Genomic DNA, 9,730 nt, shown 5'->3' with positions numbered 1-9,730 from the left:
TTTCTTCTTCCTTCAGCCTACTCTGTCTACCTTTTTTCACTGCCCACTGCCCACGCAGACCATCGACAGCTGGAAAGGTAAGAGGCTCTACAAGTCGTAGGTGAGTATTGAAGGGGAAAAAGAGTGCCGACTGCTAAAGATGCTGCTTTTCTTGCAGCCCTACCAGATCAAGGGGAGCAAGTTCCAGGCATGGAAGAGGCTCAAGTCGCACTTCCAGTAGGAGATCGCACAGAAGTCGCTCCAGGTCCTCATCTCGTCAGAGACATGGTCGCTCCCACCACGGTTGCACTCGGCATAGCCGCTCGGATCACAGGTCTCCTTCCTCTCATCACAGCCATCGCACCAGACCCGCAGCTAACGCCTGCTGGATATGTGGCGCACCGGCCCTTCCGGAGAAGCTTGCCTGTCGCTCTTGCTTCAATGAAGCAACTAAAGAGAAGGAAGCAGACGCCAGAATTGCGACTGACCTCATAAGGGAATCAGTGCGTGAATCTATTTTGGCAACAGCACCTGCTATGGAGGTGGCAGGCCCTAGCACATCCACGGCGCACACATATCATTCCCAAGCCTCAGAATCATCCTCAGATAATGACGACCAGGAGATGTCTGCAGGATTTGATTTTTCTTTGGTGGAACCATTTGCAAAATCGGTCAAGGAGGCTATCGGCTGGGAGGATATTATTCCAGAACCTCAGAAGACCCGCAAGTACTTTCCCAATTTAAAAAGACGACCAGAGTCCTTCCCATTTATTGAGGAACTCGGAGATCTTATTAAAGATGAGTGGGAATCAGACAAGCGACCCAGCATAGCGAACAGATTAGCGAAGATGTATCCGCTGGACGAATCAAAGGTTAAACCTCTGATTAATGCTCCCATAGTGGATTCCTCCCTGATGCGCCTGGCCCGTCATGTCACTTTACCGATTGAAGATGCGGTCTCTTTTAAAGACGTATTGGACCGTAAAATGGACTTGGAGTTAAAGAAAGCGTATTCCATGGCAGGGGGCTCCTGCAGACCGGCTATTACTACAGCGGCAGTGGCAAGAGCTATTTCTGGATGGGCTACTAAATTGGAGAAGGATCTGCTAGAAGGTGCAGAAATGGAGAAATTAGTCTCTTCCTTGCAAGAGATCAGATTGGCAGGCGACTTTGTAGCAGAGGCCTCAGTGGACATCATAAGATCCTCGGCCAGAACAATGTTGGCATCGGTAACAGCTAGAAGGGCCCTATGGCTGAAGCCATGGATGGCCGATACAGCCTCTAAAATAAATTGGTGTAAGATCCCTTACGATGGTTCTAGTCTCTTTGGAGCCAAACTGGATTCGGCTATTTCCAAGGTCACAGGAGGGAAATCTGGCCTGATTCCCTCCGACAGAAGACCCAAAGCTCACAAAGGGCCTTCTTTCAGGCGAAATCTTCCGGACAAGTATAGAGAGTCCAGATCCTATCGTCCCGGCAGAGAATTCAGGAGGGATTGGAAGAATACCAAGCCTTCTTTTCTGAGAATGCAAAAGACCAAGGCTACGCCCGCAGGGGAGCATCCAAAATCCTTTTGAAAGTTTGCCCGCTCACCCAGCCCAGGTGGGCGCCAGGCTAAGAGGGTTTATTCAGATCTGGACAGCACATATACAGGACAATTGGGCACTGTCCACAATCAGGTATGGGCACAAGTGGGAATTCATCAACGGGTTTCCAGGCAACCACTTTCAGCCTACCAGACTGCCTTCCACACTATTCAGGAAAAGCCTCCTGATAGAATATGTAGCGGATTTAAAACAGAAGGGGGCTATTGTAGAGGTTCCATCAACACAAAGAGGGAGAGGTTTCTACTCCCCGTTATTTTTGGTAAGGAAGAGAACAGGAAATTTTCGTCCAGTACTGGATCTCAAAAAGCTCAACAAGAACATCAAAATAGAAGCCTTCAAAATGGAGAGTCTCCAGTCCATACTTCTGGCAATAAATCTGAGCGATTGGATGCTGTCCGTAGATTTGTCGGACGCCTATCTTCACATCCCAATACATCCGGCCTTTCAGAAATTTCTTCGGTTCTCCATCAATCATTCCCATTTCCAGTTTCGATGCCTTCCATTCGGCATTTCGTCGGCTCCCAGGACTTTTACCAAAACTCTTCTACCGTTAGTAGCGTTCCTGAGGGGGAAAGGTCTTCGGATTCACCATTATTTAGACGACATCCTGCTGTTAGCAAAAAGTCAAGAGCTATTACTTCAGCATCGGGAAATTCTTCTTTCAACTCTCCACAACTTCGGGTGGATCGTCAACTTCGAAAAAAGCAGTTTACAACCTACACAGAAGATGGTGTTTCTAGGGGCACATCTGGACACCAAACAGAACAGAATTCAGTTACCACAGGCAAAGATTCAGCTCCTAATTCAAAAGATGCGGAGACTGCTGTCAGCAAGTCATCTTTCAGCCAGGGCCTGTCTAAGCGTGCTGGGATCCATGTCGGCCACCATACCCATGGTGCAATGGTCCCAATGGCACATGAGGATCCTACAAATCTCCTTTCTCAGGCAGTGGAATGGAGTGTCCATGCATCAGACCATTGTCATTTCCAAGCCGGTGAAACGGTCAGTATGGTGGTGGACACACCAGAGCAATTTAGAGAGATTCAAGCCAATAGTCCCTCCAGACCCAGAAGTGGTGACTTCGGACGCCTGCCAGAGCGGCTGGGGAGGACACTACCAGGATCTAGCAGTCCAGGGCCAGTGGCAGTTCCAAGCCTTAGGGGTAGTTTCCAATATTCTGGAACTCAGGGCAGCCTTCCATGCCCTAACGGCATTCACATCTCTGCTTTCAGGGAAGAGCGTGCTTATCAGGATGGACAACAAGGTGGCAGTATCTTATGTGCAGAGACAAGGAGGTACAAGAAGTGTCACCTTGATGGAAGAAGTTCGTCCCATTTTGGAATGGGCCCAAGTTCACCTAGCAGACTTGAGAGCAGTGTATGTTCCAGCAACACAGAATGCATTGGCCGACTATCTGAGTCGGAAGCCGTTGTCCAACAACGAGTGGTCTTTAAGTCCTCAAATTTTTTCTTTCCTGACGGGAACCTGGGGGACACCGGAGATAGATCTAGCAGCTACTCCCTTGAACACCAAATGTCGCAGGTTCCTGTCGAGGAATCCGTTTCCGTCAGCCGAAGGAATAGACTGCCTGACACATCAATGGAGCTTCAAGTTGGGGTATATATTCCCGCCTACTCCTCTAATTGCGAGGTTCCTGTCCAGACTTCGGAGGTCTTCAGTAACAGTGATCGCAATAATTCCGTTCTGGCCGAGGAGGCCGTGGTTTACGACTCTTCTTCAACTCAGTGTCCAGCCACCAATTGCTCTGCCACTAGAACCAAACCTTCTCTCACAGGGGCAGTTTCTTCATCCTGCTCCCGAGAGGTTACATTTGATGGCCTGGAAGTTGAAAGGTCTAGGTTGAAGGCGCAAGGCTGCTCCCAGGAGGTCATTTCTACTTTAATGCAGGCTAGGAAAGTTTCCACGAATTCCATCTATTCTAGAATTTGGGAAAAGTTCTGCCTTATGGCCCAAGAAAGAGGTTGGAACCCTCTTGCTCCGGGACCACCTCAAATCCTGGAGTTTCTTCAGTCAGGGATTAGCAAAGGCCTCAGTTCAAGCACCCTCAAGGTGCAGGTTTCGGCTCTCTCGGCTAAAACAGGCACAAAATGGGCTTTTCATCCCCTGGTCATCCAATTTCTTAAGGCTAGTCTGAAGATAAAGCCTCCTAGGAAGCCTATGTTTCCGACATGGGATCTATCGGTAGTTCTCCACGCTTTTTCTAGTCCACCATTTATTCCTGTGGAATCTATTTCACTATGGGACCTGACCTTGAAGCTTGCCTTTCTAATTGCCATAACATCAGCCAAAAGAGTGTCGGAAATTCAAGCCTTGGTTATTTCGGAGCCTTATCTGGTTTTCTTTCCAGACAGGGTAGTTCTTAGACCCTCAGATCGTTTTATACCCAAAGTGGCTTCTTCCTTTCACTATAACCAAGATATTGTCCTTCCATCCTTCACTGATGATCAGGGATATCCTCATCCGCTGGACATTAAATCCACCATCACCAACTACCTGTCAGCTACAACCTCTGTTAGGAAAACGGACTCTCTCTTTGTTATTCCTCATGGAACTAGACGCGGAATGCCAGCTTCCTCACGCACTATCGCGACCTGGTTGGTGAGGGCCATTAAAAAGGCATATTCTACGCAACATTTGGCGATTCCAGAAGACGTCAGGGCTCATTCTACTAGGGCAGTGGCTACTTCCTGGGCGGCATATTGCAGAGTTTCTCCGGAGACGATTTGTAGGGCAGCTACATGGTCTTCTGAACATACCTTCATTTCTCACTATAGAGTGAACTCTGCCCTTTTGTCCTTGGCAGAGTTTGGTAGATCTGTTATTAGAGCCAACTCTTCGGCATTATAGGAATTAAATATATTTTGCATTTACCCACCCGTCTGGCGAGTTTTTTCCCAGTGTGTGCTGCCATGAAGGCGTCAGGAAAACGGAAAATTCTATACTCACCTTTCCGTAATTTTCCTTTCCTGACGCATCTTCATGGCACCACACAAATCCCTCCCGTTTGTTTAATTTATGATGATAGTTACAGAGAATGCAGCGGGAGGTCTCCCCTTCAAATTTATAGTTAACCAATCCTGTCAGGTTGTGGGGGCGGAGTCACAACCCAGTGTGTGGTGCCATGAAGATGCGTCAGGAAAGGAAAATTACGGAAAGGTGAGTATAGAATTTTCTGTTTTTTCGCAGAATTTTCGGTCTTTTTTCTTTTATAGCACAAAAAATAAAAAACTGAGAGGTGATTAAATACCACCAAAAGAAAGCTCTATTTGTGTGAAAAAAAGGACAAACATTTCCTATAGGTCCAGTGTTGCATGACTGAGTAATTGTCATTCAAAATGTGAGGGCACCGAAAGCTGAAAATTGGTCTGGTTATTAAGGGTGTTTAAGTGCCCAGTGGTCAAGTGGTTAATAATAGAACTTGCAGTCAGTAGTGTTAGGAGATAGTGCGTGCTGTCTGCGTGCTCTGTACCCAGTATATACCGCTATAATATAGGGCAGGCCCCTACTTTCAAACATCCAACTTACAAACATCTCCTACTTGCAAACGCAAGGAGACAGCAGCAAGTGAGATGAAAAAAGATGGACGACAAAACAAATTATACAGGGGTGATAACCCTTCCCTATGTTTTCCAAAAAGCTTAAAAATAGTTTGTTTGACTGGAGCTACACTTTAAAAATGTACCGGTTGAAAATTACAAACAGATTCAACTTAACACAACAAACCTACACAGTCCCTGTCTTGTTTGCACCGCCTGTATACTGCTGTTCTGAGTATATAGGGCCTGGGGGCCACACGCATTTCCTTTTTTTAATATGGGTACGGGGTTCCCCTTAATATGCATACAAGACCCAAATAGGCTGGTAATGGGCAGGGAGGGCTACCCATGCCATTTTTCTCAATGATTTTCAACCATATTGCAGGAACCAGATATAACATTAAAACCGCAAGCAGTTTTAAATGGTGTTATTTCCGTTTAATGTCATTTTGTGCAGGGACTGTTCCAAACACGGGAAACACGTGGCACTTCACAGGCATACTACAGACACCCCCCAGGCACCATATTTAACCACTTGGGATCCGCGCTATTGCAAAATGACGGCAATAGCGCGGACCCACATTTTCGGGACTACGTCTATTGACGTAGTCCCGGTTACGAGCGGCCTGCGCGCCCCCTGAGGGGCGCGCGCGGCGCGCTCTGTGATCGGCGAGTCCGTGAGACTCGCCTGATCACCGATCCGTGTAAGGGGTCGACCCCGACCCCTTATCACGTGATCAGCTGTCAGCCAATGACAGCTGATCATGTGATAAAACGGAGCCGGTAATCGGCTAGTATTCCTCCTCGCGCTGACAGCGCGAGGAGAAAAAAAAAAAGCCGATCGCCGGCGGCCGTGTTCGGGACATCAGTCCCGATCACGGCCAGCAATTTAAAAGGACACCTGCCCCCTGCCAGTGCCCACCTGCCACCCGCAGTGCCATCCTGAAATAAAGTAAGTGCCCCCCTGTCAGTGCCACCCAGCAGTGCCCACAGTGCCCACAGTGCCACCCAGCAGTGCCCACAGTGCCACCCAGCAGTGCCCACAGTGCCACCCAGCAGTGCCACCCACAGTGCCACCCAAAATCTGCCTCAGGTGCTGCACCCCAGTGCCGCCCATCAGTGCCCAGCAGTGCCGCCCATCAGTGCCCAGCAGTGCCACCTATCAGAGCCACCTATCAGTGCCACCTATCAGTGCCCATCAGTCCCATCTATCTGTGGTACCTATCAGTGCCCATCCGTGCCACTTATCCGTGCCACCCATCCGTGCCATCTTATCTGTGCCCATCTTTGCCCATCAGTGCCGCCTTATCTGTGCCCATCGGTGCCGCCTTATCTGTGCCTATTAGTGCCGCCTTAACTATGCCTATCAGTGCCCACCAGTGCAGCCTATCAGTGCCCACCAATGCAGCCCATCAGTGCCCACCAATGCAGCCCATCAGTGCCCACCAATGCAGCCTATCAGTGCCGCCTAATCAGCGCACTTCAATGAAGGAGAAAAATGACCCGTTTGCAAAATTTTATAACAAACTATTAAAACATGATTTATTTTTTTTATTTTTTTGCATCTTTTTTTGTTTGTTTAGCAAAAAATAAAACTCCGAGCTGTAACTAAATACCACCAAAAGAAAGCTCTATTTGTGGGAAAAAAATGATAAAAAATTCATTTGGGTACAGTGTTGTATGCCCGCGCAATTGTCATTCAAAGTGCATCAGCGCTGAAAGCTGAAAATTGGTCTGGGACTGAGGGGGGTTTAAGTGCCCAGTAAGCAAGTGGTTAAAGGAATATTTCACCTTTTTTTTTTCACTTTAATCGTCATTAAAATCAGTGCTCCCGCCAAAACGGCAGTTTTTAAAACTTTTTTTTGCAGTGACCCATGTCCCCTGAGGCAGGAGGCAGGTCCCCAAACCCTTTTTAGGACACTATCTTGCATATTAGCCGTTAAAATTAGCACTTTCCATTTCGAACGTTCGAGTCCCATAGACTTCAATGGGGTTCTAACGTTCGTTTCGAACGCGGGTGTCGTTCGCAAGTTCTGGTGCGAACTGAACCGGGGGGTGTTCGGCTCATCCCTAGTTATCACACCTGTTTCAGCTTGTTGGCATTGTATTCTAAAATCATTGTCATTCAAGTCATTCTAATCCCATTAACAAAAATGTAATATATTTCAGCTTACCAGTTCTTAGATGTGGTAGCTACATTAGTTTTCTTGTTTACAGGCTTTTTATATTTATTTTCACCTGGTAATCCTGTGAATAACACACTTCCTGTCCTAGGCTGGCTATGATTATTCTCTGCACTGTATCTATGGAAGGAACCATGGTTCTCACACAGATTTTTGGGTAAGATCAAAATATATTTTGGAAGGTGTCTGTTGGAACGTGTGCCAAGTCAGCCAAAAGAGCATTTGCAAGGCTAGAGGCTGATGTTGGACAAGAAGACCTGATTCACAATAAGCTTTCCAATTAATCTCATCAATGTTCAGTACAGTTGATCTCAGGGATCCGTGCAGGACAAACTCGCCAAACCATAGCTTCATGGGCCTGGCTTTTTGTTCACAGGGGGCCACAGTCAGGATGGAATAGAAAAGGGCTTTCATCAAACTATTGCTACGAGGGTGAAAGAACACAAATGTATACATATGTCTATGAATGCTGTAGCATTATTAGTAACCTTCCCTGGAAACATCTGAACTCTATAATTTGGAAGGGTCCAACAACATTAGGCACATTTGTGTATGTGTAATTTTTTTATATCATGTTCCATTATGAAATTAAATACTCTGCCTTTCTACCCAACACTCATAATGACAACACCCTGTTCTGTACCTGGTTATGGAACATTTAAAACTTTGAACTATGGGTAATCTGCTTTAATGGCAAAATAACATTTAATCCTAAACAAATACTGTACATGTATTCTTATCAGTTCTATTTGGGTGTTCTTTAATTATAAAAAAAGGATTTTAAATAGTAATCATAATTTTATGAAAATTCTAGCAAACATTATACAAAACTACACTTGTTTTCGCTGCTTAAGAAAGAAATATTCCAGTCAATAAGAACCCCATCCAGCTCTCCTTCTAAATGAAACCTTCCAGCTGGCCCAACACCATGGGCCCCTGGCATGGGAGAAACCTACCACCTTTGCCAGTATCTGCAGATACTTAATGTTCCAGGACACAAAACATGGAGTTTGAATGTGAGATCCTGATGTTGACATCTGCCTATGGGCTGGTAACTGGTGGCAATGTGGGTAGCATGCAGGTTAATTCAGTTAAACGGTGCTGAAAAGGGCAATGATGGTGTTAACAGAGCAGCAATTCATTCTTCCTGTATAATATAATGGCCACAATTCTTTGCTGTCTTGTAGGATCCCTTGTTAGGTTGCTGACCTACTCCATATGACAGTGCCTCTTAAACAATGAAAATAAATATTGTGATGAGCTGCTGTGGTTGTAGTAATTTATCTATGTGCAAAAAATGTACATGAAAAGCAATCCTTGTAAAAGTGTACAAATATACAACACAAAAGTAGATCCTCTTAAGTGGAAATAAAGACTTAAAACGTTTGAGCACAAAATTATAACTAACAATGTGAGTCAAAAAACTTTAGTAATGATAGTATTATCCAATGTATAACATAGGTCTCCAAAATGGGGGTAATCAGATTTATGCAATCATCAGGGGATGGTTAGCACTCCTTGCCTCCAGTATCTATTCTCACTTTATTCAATCTGTCTCATCTCCTGTGTGTCCCTTAGACAGAGCTCTGTCTAAATCAGGGGTCTCAAACTGGTGGCCCTCAAGCTGTTGCGAAACTACAAGTCCCATCATGCCTCTGCCTTTGGGAGTCATGCTCTTAACTGTCAGCCTTGCAATGCCTCATGGGACTTGTAGTTTTGCAACAGCTGGAGGGCCGCCAGTTTGAGACTCCTGGTCTAAATAAACCTCTGATAGTTTATTTAAAAGTGATTATTGCACTCACATGTAATACACTTGTAATATTGCATTCAAATGAGCAGATCCGGGCATACAATGAACACAACTTGCCGTTAATACTCATAACTCAACCACGACGTCACCTGACTCCTCCCCACGCGTATCGTCACTAACCACTACGGATTGTCAATGTTCTTTGCATATACTGCATATATTGAGATGAAGGGGCCAATTACATAAGGAAGCAAGGATATACACCAGCGGGGATCTGTATCCTAAAATACAGCAGTTTGGCTGTGAAGGCATAACACCCTCTTGAGGGGTGAGCTCTCTGGTGAGAGCATTAACATAGGGGAGCACTGAGTGGAACATCTGCACTTTCAATTTGTTTACAAGCAGGGATAAAAGGCACAAGTCACTTTGATTTCGAATGATGGTTTCATATTATGTCAACATACATTGATTGATCATTAATACCAGGACTTGATTACCTATAAATCAATTTGGATTACTATCACCAGTTGTCACTTTATTAATTAGCTTGTTTGTTTTTCATTTATTTACCATTGATGGTTTGCATATGTTCATTTGCTTTGTGGATTGTTCACACACAACCAGCACTTGTCACTTTATTGGAAGGAACACACT

The sequence above is a fragment of the Lithobates pipiens genome, unplaced genomic scaffold, assembly GCF_037356315.1.
Source record: "Lithobates pipiens isolate NorthernLeopardFrog02 unplaced genomic scaffold, aLitPip1_a1.2 Scaffold_3, whole genome shotgun sequence".
NCBI lineage: Eukaryota > Metazoa > Chordata > Amphibia > Anura > Ranidae > Lithobates > Lithobates pipiens.
The sequence above is the reverse complement of the archived record's forward strand: the minus strand, read 5'-3'. Positions refer to the sequence as shown.